The sequence below is a fragment of the Hippopotamus amphibius genome, chromosome X (assembly GCF_030028045.1).
Source record: "Hippopotamus amphibius kiboko isolate mHipAmp2 chromosome X, mHipAmp2.hap2, whole genome shotgun sequence".
NCBI lineage: Eukaryota > Metazoa > Chordata > Mammalia > Artiodactyla > Hippopotamidae > Hippopotamus > Hippopotamus amphibius.
Genome location: NC_080203.1, coordinates 115,599,172 through 115,620,576, shown reverse-complemented (window position 1 = coordinate 115,620,576; position 21,405 = coordinate 115,599,172). Strand labels below are relative to the sequence as shown.

At 41.7% G+C, this 21,405-nt stretch overlaps 1 pseudogene; it reads right to left on the bottom strand.

The window, feature by feature from the left end:
* Positions 1-298: 298 nt before the first annotated feature.
* Positions 299-21,405, bottom strand: part of LOC130841575 (ferritin light chain-like) — a 34,119-nt pseudogene continuing 13,012 nt past the window's right edge.

The window sequence follows — 21,405 nt, the reverse complement described above, 5'->3', positions numbered from 1 at the left end:
CATTTTTTTAATGGCTGAGTAATACTCCATTATGTATATACACCACATCTTATTTATCCATTCATCTGCCAATGGACATCTTTGTCGATTTGGAACTAACGTGATTGTTGGTATTTTCTCTCTTTTTTTTGGCTGCAAAAAGCATTTTTTTTTGTTGTTTGGTTTTTTCTTTTTTTTTCTTTTTTTTTTGTTTGTTTCCATTTGGTCCATGGCTTGGGAGAGGACTCCAGGGTGGTTAAAAAGCTGCCTAGGGGCTGCAGAGAGGGGCTCCTCAAGGGCCGCTGGGCTCCGGAGGCCGCTAGTCGTGCTGGAGGGTGAGCCTGTGGAAGAGAGACCGGCCCAGCCCCGCCTGGGGAGCAGCGGGCCTGCGGGGGTTGGGCAGGTGGTCGCCCATCTTCTGGATGAGTTGCGCCTGCTCACCTGGGAGGCGGCTCTCCAGGAAGCGGCAGAGGCGGGGGTCTGCGCGGGCAGAGCCGGGGCGTGCAGGTCCCCCAGGGCCCGGTTCAGGCTCTTCTCCCGAGCACGGCGGTTTCCACGGCGTCCCGGGTTTCCCCCCGCGCGTCCTGAGATGCTTCTGCTCGTCCTGGAAGAGGGCGCGGCCGCCGCGCTGGGTTTGCGTTTTCAAGACACGCTCAGGGCCCTCGCGCTCCTCCTCGGCCAGTTCGCGGAAAAAGCGGCCCAGGCCCTCCAGAGCCACGTCGCGGTGGTGGAAACAGGAGCCCAGGGACAGGTAGGGGCGGGAGGCCCGCAGATGCGCGCTGACCAGGCGGTTGCCAGTGGCCTCAGCTTCGGTGGAATCATTCTGATGAATTTGGGAGGTTATGGTTGATCGGTACTGAGGAGTTAAGCTCAAAAAATGGTGTTGGTGGTCCCGGTGACCGAGGATAGCTAAGTGGCTGATTCCGAAGGTTGTGACTGGAGAAAAGGTTGGAGGGTGGTCGGAGGCTGGAGCGAGGGCTGTCCCTGTGTCTGTGCCGTCAGAAAACACTGTTGCAGCAAGAGACAGCGCCGGGGGACCGTCGAGTGCACTGCCTGTTGATATTTTCTAAGCTAAAGAAAATTTTAGTTCTTTCATGGTGGTACAAAAAAAGAACTTAAATTTCATTGCAATGATTTTCCCCTGTGGGAAGACATTAAGAAAAGATGACCCTGCTTTATGAAACTCTGGGTTTTAATTACAATTCCATAATTCTTATTTTGTTTGGTGGTGGTTGTTTTAAAATGAAGTGGGTGGTTCTTTACTCAGAAGAACATGGATGTGCATTTCAATTTGTAATAAGTTGTGAGTTGAACTCAAATGGTTATAGCTTCGGGAGCAGAGTATAAACTGGTTACTACTATGACCAATTATAATGACACATGCCACTCTGTTCTCTGCTCTGAGTTTGGTTTCCAGGCAGGAAGGGTGAGGTAGCTATAGTTTTAGGTGGCCAAGCTGAAGAGTGCAGCTCAGCAACCATTTGTCATAGGACGCCTGACTGAGCATGTGACTCCAGAGGAATGCCCTTCAACTCTACTCTTCAAGGCAGCTTTCCTAAGAGATGCCGTGAAAAGAACCCTGGAATCCAACTCTGAAAACCTAGATCCTGAAATATTGTTCTCCCACCTACTTGGTCTATGACTATGATCAAATCATTTGACTTCTATGAGGCTCACTTCCACATCTATAAAGAGAGGATAATGATATCTGTTCTACCTATCTAGTGGGGGATATTTGAGTATTATATTAGCTAATATATTAGTTAGCATTTGCCTCATAACAAATAATCAGAAACCTATGTGGTATATGACAATAAATGTTTATTTTTTATAGATCTACAGGATTTAGCTAATCTAGCCTGGGCTTCCTGGGCAACTCTGGTGATGTTGGCTGGATTCACATGCCTGGGACATTGATCACAGCAGGGCTGGACAAGGGTGACTAACCCAGACATATCCTTCTCATGGAAGTGGCAGGGGTGCAAGATTGCAAGAAAACAAGCCCCACTGTGGAAGCACTTTTACAAACCTCTCCTGTGTCATTTCTACCATTGGTCAAAGCAAGCCACATGGCTGAACTTTGGAGTTCAGGAGTGGGCTTATATACCTGGCCTTTTGATGGAAAGATGTGTAAAGTCTCACGGTAAATGGCATGGATACTGGGAAAGATGAAGAAATTGGGTTATTAATGCAGTCTCTACTGCAGCTGGTGCTTATAAAGTGCTATGCAAAATATATTAATGTAATGAAACTTCTGGGATCCAGAATATGTAAATTAACCATATGTGAACTAACTTGTGAGTAACTTTTATGGATAGAAGAGAATATAACTTAGTTTATATGCCAAATATTTTCCATTTTGGTGGCTTTGTAAGTAACGTTGTATATAGTGCCTTTGTCAATTATCATGCCACCTGATTGGTAGTATGGGACACAAGTTTAAATGACTTGGTTGTCTGAGAGAAATTTTTCTTTTCTCCCAGATTAAGATCTTGAAGAAAGCCAGTTGTGTATGTCAGAGGTTCATTTGACAGTTTAAAACTATGTTTCTCTGGCTGATTCCAGGGAAGGAGCAAGATAGATTCAAGATGAGTGTGGAATATCATATGTCAGGAAGTAAAGAAGTGATCAGAAAAATGATGGGGACATGCCACAAGTACAGAGGAGCCAGCTTGAAGGGGCTTCTGCTGGCTAAATCTTAGACAATTTGAACACCAAAATAATTAATGACAGTACTGAATTATAAACCAATGGAAAAACAGGAAGATAAATGGATCGGTGGGGGAGAAGGGTGGTGGGCTTTTGCTTACAAGTAGAATGCCAAGGGCTGACAGGTCAATGTGGAGGGAGTCCTAGAGTTGGAAGATTGTTATTTTCCAACCATCATAATAAAGCCTTGATCAGGCAAGAATCATCAATGGATACTAAATTTAGGGGAAATTCTGACGGGCAGGATATTTCCATGGTTGTTAAGTGTCTCCCCAGAGACTGCTCATGAATAGCAAGGGAAGGAAAAAAATAGTAATTATACAATGGAAAAATTGGACAACACCTAGACCGACCAAAATTAACATCACCAGTGAAGAAGAGATGGATATCATGTAGCTTCAGCAGTGATACCCTGAAAAGGATACATGTCACCTATGCAGTATTTTGACTGAGGATGTGTAATCTGAATCTAATCCTGAGGAAACATCAGCTGGACACAAAACAAGGAGAAGGAGGTGGAGCAGTATTCTTTCAATGTCAGTGTCATAAAAGGCAAAGAAAGGCTGTGGAGATGTTTGAGATTAAAGGAGTCTAAAAAGATAAGACAGCTAAATGCAACACCTGAGTCTAGACTGAACATTATATTGCAGGGGAAGTGAAAATACCACAAAGGACATTATTAGGTCAACTAACAAAATTGAAACATGGACAGTAGATTAGACAAAAACATTGTTCTGGCTATGATGAAGTAACAGGGACCAGATTTACTCTCCTACCTTAAACAACTAAAGAACCAGATAAAATGTGTGAAATGATGGTTCACAGACATTGGACAATAGGCAGCACAGGACAGAGATCACTAAGAGAAGAGAAACAAACAAGGTGAACCCTATGATTGCCTCTGCTTACTGCCTGGAGTGAGTTTCCAAGCCTCAGTTCAGGGAGGGAAAACGCAAACAAAGCCCCTAGGCTTCATGAGTTTAGGAGACAGAGTTGAGAATTTAGAGAGGCCAAGGTGACTAGGATTCGCAGGGCAGGGGACCAGAGAGGAGATCACTGCTGCCTGAAAACTGAACTCTGGAGGTCTGCAGAGGGACTCCCTTGAATCATCAGCTTAATGCTGATTTGTGCAAGAGTTTTTAAGGAAACTACCCGAGGCCAGGGAAATAATCTCCCAGAAGTATCTAGTGGAAAACTTCTTAGCGATCCCATAGCGTTGGGAGTAGTTCATCTTCCTGATAGCCAGACTGGAGAACTCTCGTTCTATGTGGGCACTAGATAGAGTACTTAGAAAGGTATTATCTCAGTAGTGGGATCAAGCTAGGCCTAGACTAAAGGCTGCTTTGGTCTGATTTGGCCTAACAAAGCTGAAAAGCAAGATTTGAAAGAATCAAATTATTTCCAAGTAACTTAACTGCATCCCAGAGGAAAGCTCAAAATTATTTACCAAAAATTACAGAATATTACAAAAATTACTTTTAAAAAATCCAGCACCTAACAATGGACCCAATGTCTGGCATCCAGTGGGTCTGTAACTGTACTGTGGTTATGTAAGAGGCTATCTGTATTCTTAGGAAGTACACACTGACATACTTAGGGATCAAGGGCCATGATGTATGAAATTTGCAAAGAAGGAATGGTGGAGAATAGGTGAATCTGGGTAAAGGATATACAGCATTCTTTGTACAATGTTTATTTTTTGCAGATTTTTGTGAATTTGAAATTATTTCCAAGTAAGTTAATTCAAAAAAGAAATATAAGAACGATGTTTCTTGTACCTCAGAAATGAGCAGAATCCTATCTGGATAGTGCTATGATTGTTGCTCATTCTATCCACAAGAACTTGTGTAACTTTTAATTATCACCTGCTACAGAGAACACAAAATAGCATTTAGGAGGGATCCTGTAAAGGCAGCAAATTGAGGGAAAAAAAGAAGAGAAGTATAACAAATAGCTATTTGTAACCATGATGGGCATTTGGAAGTTCTTTAAGTGTTGGCTTTTTTCCCCTTATCAGCCAATTCCTATATTTTGCTGAAGTGAGGGATTTTCCAATTCGCTTTTCTCCAACCTGTCCTAATTCCTCTCCATTGCATTCTGGATGAATGGAATCTAGAGTCTTTCTGACCTAGGTGTTGAGGAAATCTGACTTACTGTGCAAGGAAGGAACAGAGGAAACCAGAGTTAGGGAGACCAGTTCCTGGTCTTAGTGGGACCCAGCAGTTCCAAGTGGAGCCAACAGTTTTCTGCAGCACTTCATGTTACAGTGTTTTCTTCACATGTTGAGTCTAAGTTGGGGGCCTATGAACCTTCATTCTGATGGGATCTGGATTTGTCAGAACAATAGGAAATAGATTTAACCAGAGAATTCTGGTTCCTTCTCTTTCTGGATAACCCTTGAGGTCCTGCAGTGTGGGTCTAATGTTCTGTTGAGGTCTTCACTGTTCTTATCCTGTGACCGGTTGGATTTATTTTTCTACATCATGTGATCCTCAGCTGCAAGAAGAAAATTGCTGAGTTTGTGCTGCATCAAAGTGATGAATGTAAATTCCCTGATCAGTTTGGGGTTTGTGGCACCTGTAATGCCCTAGCATTTGGTCCTGAGAGAGAGGAGGAGGTGTCACAGATTTTCAAGCCAATGAAATAGTCCCTAATTCTGATGTTTGGGAATAAATTTGACCAAAAGAAATAGGTTATTAGTGGTGTGTGTGTGTGTGTGTGTGTGTGTGTGTGTGTGTGTGTGTGTGTGTGTGACTGTCCCTGTCTTTAATATCCCTGGAACTTACCCCTCTAAGATGCCCAGAGAGGTGTTCAGTGAACATTTTTTCTGTCTCATGGTCTACTGATTTCCTTTCATATGAAACTTCTGTTCCCACGTTGGGTCTTTCCTAATCAGAAACATTAAGCAAGTGTAAAGTATTAAGTAATTTTTTGGGGGGGAAACCATGAAATTTAGTCTCATCCATAACTAATGAAAATTTATGATTCAGACAGGCTGTAAAAGTTCCGAAAACCATGCACAAAAATCACTGACTAAAAATAAAATGATCAGCCTGGCGGATAAAGAGGATGTTGAATGGCATTTATAAGATTCTATGCTGCATCAGAGCCCAGTGGATCTCAGCTCTGGCTGCACATTAGAATTATTTGGGGAGCTTTAAAAAAATTCCATGACCAGGAAGCCAAACACTGGGTTGAATAAATCAGCATCTCTGGAGGTGCCTTGCGCATTAGCAGCTTTTAAAGCTCTCCAGTTGTATGTGTAACTTAAAAAATAAAGCAGTGAATATAACAAAACAGAAACAGACTCACAGATAGATATAGAGAACAAACTAGTGGTTACCAGTGGGGAGAGGGAAGCAGGGAGGGGCAAGGTAGGGGGAGGGGATTAAAAGACACAAACTACTGTGTATAAAAGAAATAAGCTACAAGGATATATTGTACAGCACAGGGAATATAGCCAATATTTTATAACAACTATAAATGGAGTATAACCTTTAAAAATTGTGAATCACTGTGTTGTACACTTGAAACTTAAGTAATATTGTACATCAATTATACCTCAGTTAGAAAAGTAAAGCTCCCTAGTTGATTCCAATGTGCAGCAGCCAGTGTTGAGAACCACTGAGCTAGAGTGATATCTGATTTTCACCTTCACCTTGAGGCAGCTATTTCAAAGAAGAAAACCCAGGGGATAATTTTCAGTTGTTCTACATACATGTGTCAATTATGGCTATTTGGTCAAACTATAAACCCAAATTCCATTCTGTGCCTATAAGCAATTTCATCTTCATAGATTACTTTTTAGGGGATAAAAGGACCACTATTTTACCACTATCTATAAATTTAAGGAACCATACATGAAAAATGAAGGGATGGATGGTGATGATGCACATAAAGTGTGTAAGTGAACATGTTATTAGTACACTGCATTAACACTTAGAGTCAAAAAAGTTTTTCTTAATTTCAGCCAAGAACTGACTGATAGAGAAGCCTTTAAAATGTTTCTTAGGACTTCCCTGGTGGCGTAGTGCTTAAGAATCCGCCTGCCAATGCAGGGGACACAGGTTCGATCCCTGGTCTGGGAAGATCCCACATGCCGTGGAGCAACTAAGCCTGTGCGCCACAACTACTGAGCCTGTGCTCTAGAGCCTGCGAGCCACAACTAATGAACCAATGCACCACAACTACTGAAGCCCGTGTGCCTAGAGCCCGTGCTCCGCAACAAGAGAAGCCACCGCAATAAGAAGCCTGTGCATCGCAACACAGAGTAGCCCCCGCTCCCCGCAACTACAGAAAGCCCGCCCGCGGCAATGAAGACCCAGTGCAGCCAATTAATTAATTTTTAAAAATAAAATAAAATAATGTTTCTTGTCGGGTCTTAGCCCGTTCACAGAAATGTAGGCTTTTTCTAGCACACACATCAAAACTGCTCTAGTTATTACCCTGCTCCAATGCTGCTTCCATATTTTTATGTATTTTTTTATAGCAGCACCCCAATTCCTAGTCCCAATTTCCGTCTTAGTCTCTTCAGGCTGCTATAACAGAATACCATAGATTGGGTGTGAGAAATGCAATATTGCCTGCCATATCAGTAAACAAAGGATGTCACAGTCACCACTGAGGTGAGCTGGTGAGCCCTGAGGGAACTCAGGAAGGAAACAAAGATTACTGCAGCCACTCCTCCACAGTGAGCCCTGAGGAAACTCAGGATGTGAAAACACAGGATACTGGCCCGGATAGCTGAGATGCATATCAAAGGAACAATTTCAGTGAGCCCAGAACTTGCATCTTCCCATACATAGAAAAGTGCTAAATTCCTTAACTTGAAATTTCTAGTTTTCTTTAATTAACAATAATCTTCTGTTCCCACTACCTGCCCTTTGTTGCAAAACTCCTATATATCCTAGCTCCCTCCTCGCCTCCTCGGAGCAGTGCTCTCAGGGTTACTTGAGATGCTGCCTCCCGGGCTTGAAGTCCTCAACATAACTCTCAACTTTTAGGTTGTGCATATTTTTTTAGTTGACAGGTGGCTTATAAACAACATAAATTTATTTCTCACAGTTCTGGAGGCTGTGAAGTCCAAGATCAAGGTGCTGGCAGATTTGGTGTTAGGTGAGGGCTTGCTTCTTGATTTGTAGATGGCCATCTTTCCACTGTATCCTCACATGGCAGAGCGGGCCTGGGAGCTCTTGGGGGTCTCTTTTATAAATGCAGTAATCCTCTCCCAAAGACTCCATCTCCAAATACCATCTCAATGGGGATTCAGTTTCAACATGAATTTTGGTGGGACACAAATGCTCAGTCTGTGGCTTTGGGGATGAGAGAAGAGAAGCAAAGGAACATCAGAATGACCTGGAAAGTTTGTCCAAACCATACATACTCCTTGCTATCCTAGATTAATTCGTTCTCCCCTTTTGGAACCACTGTCAACATTCAATCTTGAAGAAAAGTGTTAAGGATGGTTATATCAGTAGGTTGCTTTTGGTGGCAAGTGACAGAAAATGTAAATCAAAATGGCTTAAATAATGAAGGGATTTATAACCCATGCAAGCAAAAAGTTTACAAACTAAGTTGGCTTTTGGAGAGCCTTGATCCAGTGGCCTAAATATATCAGCAAGGATTTTGTCTCTCCACCCCGCATTTTGCAGAGTCGTTCAACCTAAAGATGCATCCCGTTACAGTCTCAAGATGGCTGCAGGCAGCACCTAAGGTTCCATTTTCTTCCTTCACTTCTAGCAAGAGAAAGAGAACTTGCTGTCTTCCCAGCAGCTGTTCTAATATTCACTCTGATTGGCTTAGAGCATGCCACATGCCTACCTCTGAACCAATCATTGTATAGAGAGATGGAGTGCACTTATTGGCTTAGCTTTGCTTAAATGCTTCACCTCTGAGAAATTGATGGCTATTGGAAGGGAAAGTGAGGGGGTAGGGATGAGGAATGGATATTGGCAGTGCAGCCAACTGAGGCCATGGGATGGTCTCAAAGGTTAAGTGTGAATATACTTCAGTAATAAAAAAAAATAATGAAACTCATTTCACCCATCCTTACCACCAGTCTTGTTAGTTTTATAGCAGGGGTTCTCAACCTTGCAACTATTGGCACTTGGGGCTACATTTTGTTCTTGCTGTGGCAGCTGTCCCATGCATTGTAGGACGTGTAGGAGTATCCCTGGCTTCTATCCACAAGATGCCAGTAATACCTCCCACCATCACCACTCTCCCATAGATGTGGCAACCGAAAATGTTTCCAGACATTGCCAAGTGTCCTCTGAGGGATAAGATTTCTCTCTTGTCAAACCACTATTTAATTAATTAATTAATTAATTAATTAATTATTGAAGTAGGTTGATTTACAGTGTTGTGTTAATTTCTGCTGTATAGCAAAGTGACCCTATATATATGTATGTGTATATATATGTGTGTATATATATATATATATTGTTTTTTATATTGTTTTCCATTAGGGTTTATCCCAAGACATTGAATATAGTTCCCTGTGCTATACAGTAGGACCTTATTGTCCATCCATTCTATATATAATAGTTTGTATCTACTAACCCCAAACTCCCAGTCCATCCCTCCCCACCCCCCTTCCCCTTGGCAACAAGTCTGTTCTCTATGTCTGAGTCTGTATCTGCTTTGTAGACAGTTTCATTTATGTCATGTTTTAGATTCCACATATAGGTGATATCATATGGTATTTGTCTTTCTCTTTCTGACTTACTTCACCTGGTATGATACTTTCTGGGTCCATCCATGTTGCTGCAAATGGCATTATTTCATTCTTTTTTATGGCTGAGTAGTATTCCATTGTGTATATATGCCACATCTTTATCCATTCATCTGTCGATGGACATTTAGGATGTTTCCATGTCTTGGCTATTGTGAATAGTGCTGCTGTGAACATAGGGCTGCATGTATCTTTCAAACCACTGTTTTATAGTTGAACCTCCTAGATAAAAATCTCTATCACAAAAGTAGAGATCAGTTTTCCTCTGTTTCTCCAAGGTTTAGGAAAATAATTAAAATTATAGCATGAAGAAATCAGTTAGATGTAAGGCAGAATTTCCCACCAGCCCATGTGCATTAAATATTAAATTTATTCCTGTATTACTATGTTACTCTTTATTGGAATTCTTTTTTAAAAATATTCTCACATGTTTAAAGTGAAGCCTGTCTAAGATTAAAGGTATTACTGGATCACTTTTCAGGATTCCTCCTAAGTTTCAGTTTGTAAAATTTCTCAGCCTCTTTCAGAGGAGAAGCATTTCACTGAATATTTGTAAATATTATAAATATTTGTAAATATAAATGTGGATGCTTGTGGTACATGGATCATACTTTGAGTAGCAAAAGGCTATAATTTGGCAGAATTCAGTTGGGGACCTTTGAGCTCTGTTGGACTCAACTTAGATCCATGTATCTTAGCATTCTGGAACCCAAGCTGAAGAGCAGATACTATCTGGAGCTGTTTTCATGGTGGAAGGCAGAAGGTCAAAAATGGGAACAAAGCCACATCGAGAGTAGCATGAAAGGTTGTGTTAGGATGTGGTTTAAGTCATAAATGTCCATGTTCCATTGGCCAAAGCAACTTAACTGACCAAGCCCCAAGTCAGCGGTGTATGGGAATTCCTACATGTTAGAAAACCCAAGGTGATAAGTGCTACAGAGCATACACAGGTGGCCCAAAGGAGATGGTTCTACCTAGGAGAGTCAAGGAAGGCCTCAGAGAGAATATGATAGTTAAGCGAGATTTTGAAGGACAAGTAGAAGTTCTCAGCAAACCGGGAATGGGGACCAAGGTGGAAGAGAGGGCATTCAAGCCAAGGGAAGAGCATAAAGCAGAGTGGTACATGTTCTCCAAAAAAGATCTCTATAGTCACATGGAAAGATGCTCAACATCATTAATCATCAGGGAAATGCAAATCAAACCCACAATGGGATACTACTTGACCCCCACTGTTATGTCTCTCATCAAAAAAAACTGATAATAATAGGAGCTGGTGAGATTGTGGAGAAATTGGAATCTTCGTACACTGTTGTTGGGAATGTAAAATTGTATAGCTACTTTGGAAAACAGCCTGCTAGTTCCTCACAAGGTTAAACATGGAGTTACCGTATGATCTAGCACTTCCCCTCCAAGATACAGGCAAACGTTATTTTATTGTGCTTTGCTTTACTGTGCTTCACAGGCACTGTGTTTTTTACAGATTAAAGTTTGTGGCAACCCTGTGTTGTCAGAAGACGGTTAGCATTTTTTAACAATAAAGTATTTTTAAATTAAGGTGTGAGTCATTATCCAGAGTCAGCAGTGACTCATGGCCTCCGGGAGGGGGGTTTCCCAAGGGGGTCTCAACAGGACAAGAATAAGGCTGATGCAGTCAGGGAAGCCAGGAGAGGACTCAGATGGAGAGAGATGGAAAGCTGAGCGGGAGACAGTCCCCAGGGGAAGCTACCTCCCAGGCTCTACCTGTCCTTGTTCAAGCCTGGGATGCCCTGGTCTCTTAGGATGGGTCCCCCACCTGGCTGATCATCACAAGCCCTGGCAGGTTAGGGGTCTGTTGCTATATTTCTCACTGCCATCTAAATGCCTCTCCATTTGGGGGTTCAACCACAGTACCTCGAGGGTCTAGCCCAGGGCCAGGAACAGAACTAGAGTTTAGGACTCTCTTAGAATGGAGTCTGATCACCACTCTCCCCACCCATGTCTTTGCTCCACCCACACTAGCCTCTTTTTTCCACCTTGCATATGCCTCAGGGCCTTTGCGCAGGCTGTTCCCTCTGCCTGGGATGCCCTTCCTTTTGGCTCCTTCTTCCAGCTTCCTGGCCAAATGCCATTTCAGCAAGTATCTTATAAAGTAACAGCCACCTTCCCACCTTCCATACTCCCTCTCCTTCTTGCTGTAATTTGCTCACTTTTGTTTACTATCTTCCACCAGCTGCAATATAAGCTGGATGAGAGCAGGCATCTTTGGTGCACAGATCTCTGGAACAGTGCTTAGCACATAGCAGGTTCTCAATAAAGACTTGCTGAATAAAAAAAAAAAAGGTGTGTACTTTTTTTTAAGACAATGTTATTGCGCACTTACTAGACTACAGTATAGTGGTAGAGTGTAGCTATAACTTGTATATGCACTGGGAAACCAAGAAATTCATGTGACTCGCTTTATTGTGATATTCACTTTATTGCGGTGGTCTGGACCCCAATCTGCAACATAGCCAAGGTATGCCTGTATATACCTAAGACAACTGAAGACATATTTTCACACAAATATGTGTACATGAATGATTCATAGCTGCCTTATTCATAATAACCAAAAAGTAGAAACAACTCAAATGTCCATCAACTGATGAATGAATGAATACAACGCGGTATATCCATACGATGGAATATTATTTGTCAATAACAAGAAATGAAGTACTAATACATGCAATATCATTATGCAAATGAAAGATGCCAGACACAAAAGGCTAAGTATATGATTCCATTTACATGAAATGTACAGAACAGGCAAATCCAATTACCTAGGGCTGAGAGGGGATTGGAGAGAAAGGGCGAATGACAGCTAATGGGTAAGGGTTTTCTCTTGGGGATGATGAAAATGTTCTAAAATCAATTGTGGCAGTGGTTACACAACTTTGTAGATATACTAAAAACCATTGAATTGTACACTTTTGGGGGTGAATTATATGGTATGTGAATTACATCTCAGTAAAACTGTTAGCAAAAAAAGCTCCACATGGTAAGGCACAGAGGCACAGGAACATAGTATAGTCTAAGAACCTAAGCAGATTGGCATAACTATTACAGAATGGGAATGGATACATCCAGGAAGGCAGGTGAGGATCAGATCATAGAAGGATCTGAGGGCAGCTTGGAGCAAGAAGTACCTTTTAGGAATATTAATTCATACGTGGAGACTGGGTTTGAAGGAAAAGGATGCAAAGAGGGTGGGTAGTTAAGACTAATGCAGTAGATCTAATATTAGTTCACCAGGGCTGAGCCAAAATGATGGTGGTAGGGATGTAGAAAGGGAAGAGAGAATCCAAGAGATTTAATTAATTAATTAATTAGTTTGTTTATTTTGGCTGTGCTTGGTCTTAGTTGTGGCACATGGGATCTTTGTTGCGGCATGCGGGATCTTTAGTTGCGGCATGCGGACTCTTCATTGCAGCGTGCAGACTTCTTGGTTGTGGCATGCACGCGGGAATCTAGTTCCCCGACCAGGGACCGAACCCGGGCCCCCTGCATTGGGAGTGTGGAGTCTTACCCACTGGACCAGCAGGGAAGTCCCTCCAGGAGATTTTTAAGAGGCCAAAATAATAGAATTTTGTGATGATCAGATGAGTGGGCAGGGAAGAATGAAAGGAAGGATCTTTCTTACACAATTTTTTGTCCCCAACAACTTAAAATGTCTGACACAAAACAGTGCCCAATAATGTTTAGAGAATTAATGAATGAATGAAATGGTTGGTTACATTTTCAGAGTTTCTTTTACCAGATAGAGCACTTTTGGACACAGCAAGCTATTTTGGGGGGTGAGCTCAAGACTATAACATTTAGAGAAAAGATATTTTTGTATGAGGGGAATGGCTATTTCAGTGCGAGAAAGAAAATAATGGTAGATCCAAAGGTACACTTCATTTCTCTCAGTTTTGCCTACGGCCAGCCTGTTAGGTGCCTGTGGAAGTTTTTTTATGAAGAATTACAAAAAGTCAGTAAACGCCACCTAACTCTGGTGCCTTCAGGCTTTTGTACCCATCAGCCAAGTAGACAGAATCTACTCCAACATGTAAGACAGAGCGCAGCATGCTTTACAATATGTATTGACCAGATAAATATTTTAATGAGGCTCGGTGACTAAGATACAACCACCAGAAACCACTTAGATAATTTTGTTCATTTCCTCCTTGTCAGCTATGGCCACCCTACTCCACTGTGATACATCCTTAGATGATCACACTGGAAGATCTAGCTTTCATATACTATAGCTTGGAGTTAAAAGTTGTGACCTAATTTCCAAGCAGAGCAGAAGAATCCTCTCCAGAGACGGATCACATACAAGGAGATGAAGTGTTCATGTCTGTAATAACAGCATGCCTCCACAGAAGACTATGCTCTATCTAATGATTGAAGAACAACTTTTATTTGTATATTTGCAGGGGTGGGGTGTGAGGGGGGGTTGCACATTTGCCTTATTCTGAGCCATCGTCAACCTACTGGCTATGACAAGGTGATTTCCTACAGACTTCCTTTCTCTGCTTTAGTAAGACAAGCTTGTGAATGAGTAATGGAAAATTCTGCATTTGCCTAGTATTTGAAGTATTGACAAGGTAGTCCTGGGTCTAAGCTTGTGGGCAGTACTTGGGCTTACTTATGGCAAGAGGAAAGAATGCAAGGAGTATCTGGGGGTCTCCCTAGGGACCAGCTGCTAATTAAAGTGATTGAAACCAAGCATGCTAGTCAGGGACATTGTAGAAGAGGTGACTTTTGACCAGGTAAGCCTTCCAAAGAAAGATTTCTTCTTTCTTTTTCTATCAAATTGTCTTTAGTTAAAGTACCACCAGCAAACTTGGAATGTGAACCAGGGTGTGGATTTGAGGAGTAGTGAAAAATAATGTTAAGTCTTTTCCAGGGCTAAGGTTCTGGTTCAAGAACCTGTGACCATCTAGAAAGACCTGTCTATCTCTCAGTGGAATCATCCTGTCCCCTTTGGGAAATGAAACCCCATCTGGAGTGACTCTACTCCTTTTTGGGCTATTCATGTCTTTAGAGCTCCTGGCATGCCCCCTGATGTGGCTCAACCCCCAAGGGTTGTGGTCTGAAGATGTCTTCCATTGAGTGTGCTCCTTGGACACCCAACAAATACAGGTATGCTTACTGCTATATACCCATCGTTTCTGAGCTAACACAAGGGATCAAACTGGCAAATCAGGCTTACAAGAATCACACATCAAGCATCAAGCTTTACTAATAATTTCAAGGGTACAAGTAATGAGCACAGGCAAAGCAGGGAGAAGTCAGGGACTACCAGTGCAGCTCTCCTGGCCCTTTCTTGCCACATTAAGACACATACCAGGTCAGATTTAACATCTAAGATCTCTAAGCAATGTATGCAGTCATCACTTACAAGAAAAGAGAGCTTTTTTGTTGAGGATATGTCTCCTTTTGTTCTACTCTGATTGTTACATAGCTTACATTTTCCAGGCAGTCATGCCCCATAAATGTGTATGTTCCAGGTTTGTTTGTTTACCACAAACAATACCAGAGAAACCAAGTACATACTCCTCAAGTATTCTATAGATAAAGAGTCTCCTACTAGTTAATACTATTAGAGTATTTTCTAGGAGGTCTGTCATTAGCATGTGTACAAGGAGATTTGACTGGCTCAATTTCTTTCCTTCCCAGGGAGTAGTCCTTCAATAGAAGGAGAGACTAGACTGCACTCTTCTGCTTTCCTTCCCAGATTCCAAGGGACAGGAATGGGAGGCAGAGTGCCTTCTGTGTCTGTCTGTGGCTGCCCAGATTGTGGAAGGTCTGGGACACTGGGGGAAATGCATGTTTTGAAGTTGGACATATAGACAAATGAAGCTTGACTCTCAGTCCTTCCCCTTTCTGGGTGATATTAAAGAAGTCATTACAGCTCAGTCACTTCATCTGAGGACTGGGAATATCAGCTACCTCACTGGTTCGTTATTATACCTACGTGAGTCTTTTTGTGTGAAAATACTTCTTAAACCATAACAAGCTATGTCCATGTACTGTGTTACCACTGTTATCAGTGAGCGTCTACGGTCCTTTCTCTTCGGGTGTTCATTTGTGGCCTCTTCTGAGGATGGTGGCTCTGGACTCTGAGTGCAAAGCCTCTTAGTGGTTAAAGCTCTGGGTCAGCATCATGGCGTCCTGGATGACAGGAATCTGTTTGAAAGCCTAACCTGGATCCTGGATCCACTCTTATAGCACCACATTTTTCATTATATTTCTTCTCACAGTGTGCAATTATATATTTGTACAGAAACAGTAACAGTTAACATTACTGAGCATTTACTACATGCTTAGTACTCTTCTATGCACTTTAAGTGTAATAACCCATTTAATCCCTCCAACAACCCAATGAGATCATTATTTTTCCTTCTTAATAATAGATTTTAATGATTACAGAAATAAAGTTGTAGTATATGTTCAAAATGTTATGTTCTGTTTTGATCAATTAGTAATAGATTGTGAGACTTTTTCTGTGTTACAGTCACCATGGTTATCTTTTAAAAAGCTGTTGGACTTTTAGGTTGTCTGTAGTTTTTCATAGAGATAAATGAAACTATAAAGAACATATTTGGGCATAAAAATTCTCTTTATCTAAATCTGTCTTTTAACTTTGTTCCTCTAGTTTTTTTTCCAACTTTTTATGGGAATGTTACATACATGTAGAAAAGTTCACATGAATGTTCAACTCAATGAATTTTCACCAAGTGAGCACACTCATGTAATCAGCATCCAGAGAAACACAGTATTACCTGAACCCTAGAGCCCCCTCATGTCCCCTTCCAGTGCTCACACCCATCACTCCTCACCAAGGGTAACCACTGTCCTGACTTCCGACCCCGTAGGTTTCACTCTCCCTCTTTCTGAACTTTACAGAAATGGAGGCACACAGTGTGTACCCTTGTGTTTGGCTTCTTTCATTCCACATTCACGCATGTTGTGTGCAGTTACAGTTGGTTCATCTCAAAGAGGGTCGGTATTATTATTAACCCTACTTAATAGATGAGAAAACTGAGTCCCAGAGAGGGTAAGTGAACTTGCTCAGGATGGCAAGTGGCAGAGCTGGGATTTGAACCTGAGTAGTTTGAAGCCACTCTACTAACCATTATGTTATACTGCTCCTATTTATTTAATGTCCATCTCCTCCACTATACTGTAAGCTCTATTTTTTACTCAGCACCTAGCATTTAGCACAGACCACATAATCAATAAACATTTCCTGAGTGAATGAATAACGAATAAATGAATGAGTGAATATCAGATAGGGCTGCTTCTCCAATTCAGCGTTTTTGCCTAGGTTGCTAGAAGTGCGTGAGAAGGTTCTGTAACGTCCTTTTGTTCACCTTGATTATGGACATCTCCGAGTCACTCCCACCGCGTGTGGTTTCAGCCCCCTGTTGAAGAAAGAGCTGCATTGTGCAGCAGCCCACTGTTAAAGAAACAGCTGCTTCTGTGTCTAGAGCTTGGAGAGTTCCTGGGTCTCATCTCGTCCTCCTACATGAGGGAGACTCAGGGGTAGTACCACTTGAGTGCTGCTCTGGGAGTTGGAATGGCCCCTCTACAGATTCTTGCCTCTACAAGTCCCAGTGCAGTTAGAAATGATTATTGCACTTTTAACCCTCAGCTTCTGTTACTGAGTCCAAGCTTGCTCTACTCACTGCACGACAGGCCAATAAATTGGAACCGAGGTGTTGAGGCAAGGAATATGACTTTATTCAGAAAGCTGGCAGACCGAGAAGATGGCAGACTAGTGTCTCAAAATAACCATCTTATCAGGGTTTGAATGCCAGTTTCTTTTATAGAATTGAGAGGAGGGAGGAGATGAGGAATTAAAGTAAAAAGGCCATAAGATTTGCAAATGTCCCCTGGAATGGCCAGCCTCGGGGAGGGGATATGTTCATTTCTTCTTTCTTGCAGATATCCACAGGTGGGCAGAGTCAGGATGCTTCCCTGTAACATTCAGGCAGAGGGGCAGGGTTGCCCGAGGCAGGCCATCATGTATGCTTATAATAACAAAAGCAATGAAAAGCAAAGGTTAAAGTCAAAGAAACAGGTCCAACATGGAGTCAGATTTGGCTCTTACCTGTTACACTTCCTGTGCGGGATTTTGATGTCCATGGACAGTTGGTCTCCTGAAATTCACAATAACTTTTTTGGTCTGGTTTTCTCTTTCTTTGTCTATCAGTAAATCTGTCCTTGTAATATCCTTGAGGCGGGGACATTTAGAAACTGCTTTCAGCTGTATTGCATGTAAAACAAGGTGAGGCTGATGGTAGGGTTTGTGCATCCCAAGCTTGTGCTTGATCAGGATGAGTGGTAGGACTTCAAGGAACAGCCTGTCCTCTCCTCTGAAAATTGCCTTCAGAGGAATTATTTTAAACCAACTATCTTAAAGCCCATAAATGATCGCTAGGGAATTTCTAAAACCAAGGGGAGGGGTCACTTTCTTCAATATTCAGATTTCTTCTAGCACTCTGAAGCCTGGTGCTATAAAATAATAATGAAAAATAAATATAGCAACAATTCTTTGTATTATTGAAGAACACTTTCTTAGAACACTTGAGCCATTTTTGTGACACTTCTGTATACTGGGCAGAATTAAACTACTTAGATGGAGAAAACCAACCAAGAGTTAATACCCATCTAGAGGTCTTATTCTCAGTGTTTTCTCCTTATTGAATGAACACTATATTCAATATAGGAAATACATATTTTGAAGAACATACCTGAGAGTATTCAAAGAAAGCTGATTATTTGCACTTTTTATGGTCTAGGATGGGGGTTAGCAAACTTTCTCTCCGAAGGACCAGATAGTAAATATTTTAGGCTTTGAGGCCCATACAATCTCTGTCACAACTCTTCTAGCCTGCCCTTCTAGTGTGAAAGCACCTGTTAAACAATATGTAAGTGGATGGGCATGGCTGTGTTCCAATAAAACTTTATTACAAAAGCAAGAGCAAGCTGTATTTAGCCCACAGGCCATAATTTGCTGATCCCTTGTCTGGGAGATCTGACAGAAAAAATTAATCCAGGGAACAAAATCTTTGTAAAACGTAAGTGGAGAAGTAGATATCTTCCCTAAAATTGATGTCTTTTATAGAAATATTTATGTTCTCCATGGTGCCCTAAATAAAAATGTTGAACATGATGAAGAATCATTTCAAATGAGGATATGTGCAGAAAAGAGTTAACATAGCAGGCCTGACTGCCATCCTTTGAAAAGCCTGCTTATAAGGTTGGCTGTTGACTGGCATCTGGAAACTTCGATTTTGGAGAGTTCCCGCTCTTAGCTGATAAGACTAGCTCACTGTGCTTGAACTGTACAGACAATATGGTTTAGGCTGAACACCTGCTTTCCTTTTAAGAATCGAGAATTTTTATACATGCTAGGGAGAGGGTGCCTATGTGACTAGCCTTCAATTAAAAAACCAGCCTCCAATAAAAAAAAGTCTTGTGAGTTCTAGTGAATCATCAGATCTGGAGGTGGTCTTGGGTACCTCCCAACACAGGATACATTCTATTCTACCTTGTCCACTTAACAAATTCTCCCTTCAGATAGGAATCATTGTTAAAGAAAAATATATTTAAGACCCTCATGATAGGTATAAGGGCCGCTGCATTAGGATTTTCCACTGGAGGAGAGAGATTGGATTCCATTCCGAATGTGGCATGGGCAAGTGGGAATTTATAGCCAAGGAACAGGGTGGGGGGTCAGTGGATAGAAAATTACTAAGAGAAAACATCAGAGGTAAGGGGGTTTCTAGCTAAACTGACCTGACAGGATTCTTTACTGAAAACAGGGCAGGGTGGTCAGACGTTACCTGGGGGATGGTGGAGGATGAGGAACCTGATCACATATTGAGGGTGATCAGATATCCAGGGCAGGGAGTTCTGGTTAAACTGACTTAGCAGGGTTCTTGCCAAAAATAGATTCTACAAGAAAGTGTGCAGATGAGCCTAGGAGAAGGTTCAAGAGTCTGACTGAAGTTTGGTCAAGCAACGAATGTCTGTCACCATCAACTTTAAATTATGGAGATGTTCCTGATCAGTGACAAAACCTGGGTTTAACAACATAGGAGGTTTACAGAATCCTGAGCCATGAAGGTATGAGAAATGGCAAGACAGCGCATGGTCAGGACCCCCCTAAAAGGAACTGAGCAAACACTGGAAAACGGGTCCAAATCAGCAGAAAAATGGCTTGATGTTGCAACTGTGACTGTTTGCATCCTGTATATAACTCAACTGCATTGTCTGGGGTCAACATAACAGACTTGATGGGTAAACGCAGGTCCTAAAAACCACAGCCAGACTTGGGGTTCAGTAAATGGCCCGTGCCTGGCTTCATTACAACAAACCAATCTTGAATTGACAGAGTTGGTCTTGTTCAACCAGTCATTCTTTGTGAAACTTTCTAGGTTTGTTTTTATAAGTCCCACCCTTGCTTTTCATCTGAGAGGGTCTCCATGGGAGCTGCTCTCCCTTGTGTAGTCCCTAAATGTAAGTAAATCCTGGATACTTTAATTGTCTCTGAATTATTATTTGATAGTTGGAAGACTCCATCCATTAGGACCTAATCCTGCTGTATTCAGTCAGGTTTTCCCTCTCTTGTTTAGAAGTAAATTCACCTTAATACTATGTCTCAGGACTTTCTCGGCGATCCAGCTGTTGAGACTCTGTGCTTCCAATGCAGGGGGCATGGGTTCAATCTCTGGTTGGGGAACTAAGATCCCATGTGCCACACGGTGTGGCCAAAAAAAAAAAATACTATGTCTCAAAGACTTTATATTTCCTTTATCATCAATTACCTCAAAGGTTGGGTTACAGGGAAGCCTGGGATGATCTGAATTGTGCAGATGTCACTGACTGGAAAAATCAAGGAAGCCACCTGTTTCTCTAGGACCCAAGAAAATATTGTAGGGAGGGAGAAACTTTTCCTGTACCCTTTTATGTTCAGTACCTGGGGCTGGCTAATTAAACTGAGAAAAGACGGATTAACAGGAGACAAGGTTTATTATATATGCACATTAGGGCCTCACAGAAAAGGAAGTAAAGACCCCTACAGGCACTTAGATGTAGGAGCTTATATTCCATTTTAACAAAGGGCGATAAATTTGTGGAGAAGTGATAAAGAAAAAGGGGTTTGGGCTTCCAGGGGCATTAAATTGTGGGAAGGTAAAATATATGTGAGAAAGAAGTGGAAGATAAAGGCTACTTAGTAAGGTCTGTTATGCAGACCCTCTCCGGACTGGCTTTCTGTCTCAGGTGATAATGTTGGTTTTCCTTTTCCTGCTTTGGGAAAGGGGAGCGGAAACACTTTTACAAGGGAAAATTTATGCTCTGCTTCTAGGCAGATAAGAGGAGGGCAGAGAGCTCTTTCTGCATTTGTTGCTTCTTAACTGCCTTTAGCTCAAAATAATCCTTATGTCAAGGTGGCATATTTGGGGGTGACATTTTCTGATCCCCTTCTGCTTATGAATTAGTTGTATGCTTTCACTGCTGAAAGGCAATTTAAATTATGGTGTTACATTTATGCCTCTAAATAAATGATCCTTAACTTAAAACTCCCTTTCTAAAAACCAGATAACATTCCCCATCTCCCCATCCCCAACGTGTCTGCTTGGTAAAGATCTTGAGCACCCCACCCCAATCTTCAGAGGTCACAGCCATCCCCCCACATTTGCCCTGTCCTCCAAATGGTTAGAGCTTCACAGAGGGTCCGAGAGCCCAGGAAATAACATAAATTTCTTTCAGTAAAACAATAGATCTTAATGGATAAAATGTTATTTTCTGGGGCCTGAAAAGCAACCACAGACCTCTCCTTTGTAAGGCAAAAGCAATTTAAGATTCCAATTAAAGACCTTTCTAGTTCATGAAGAGATGAATGGATAAAGAAATTGTGATATATATATATATATATATATATATATATGCACAACAGGATATTATTCAGC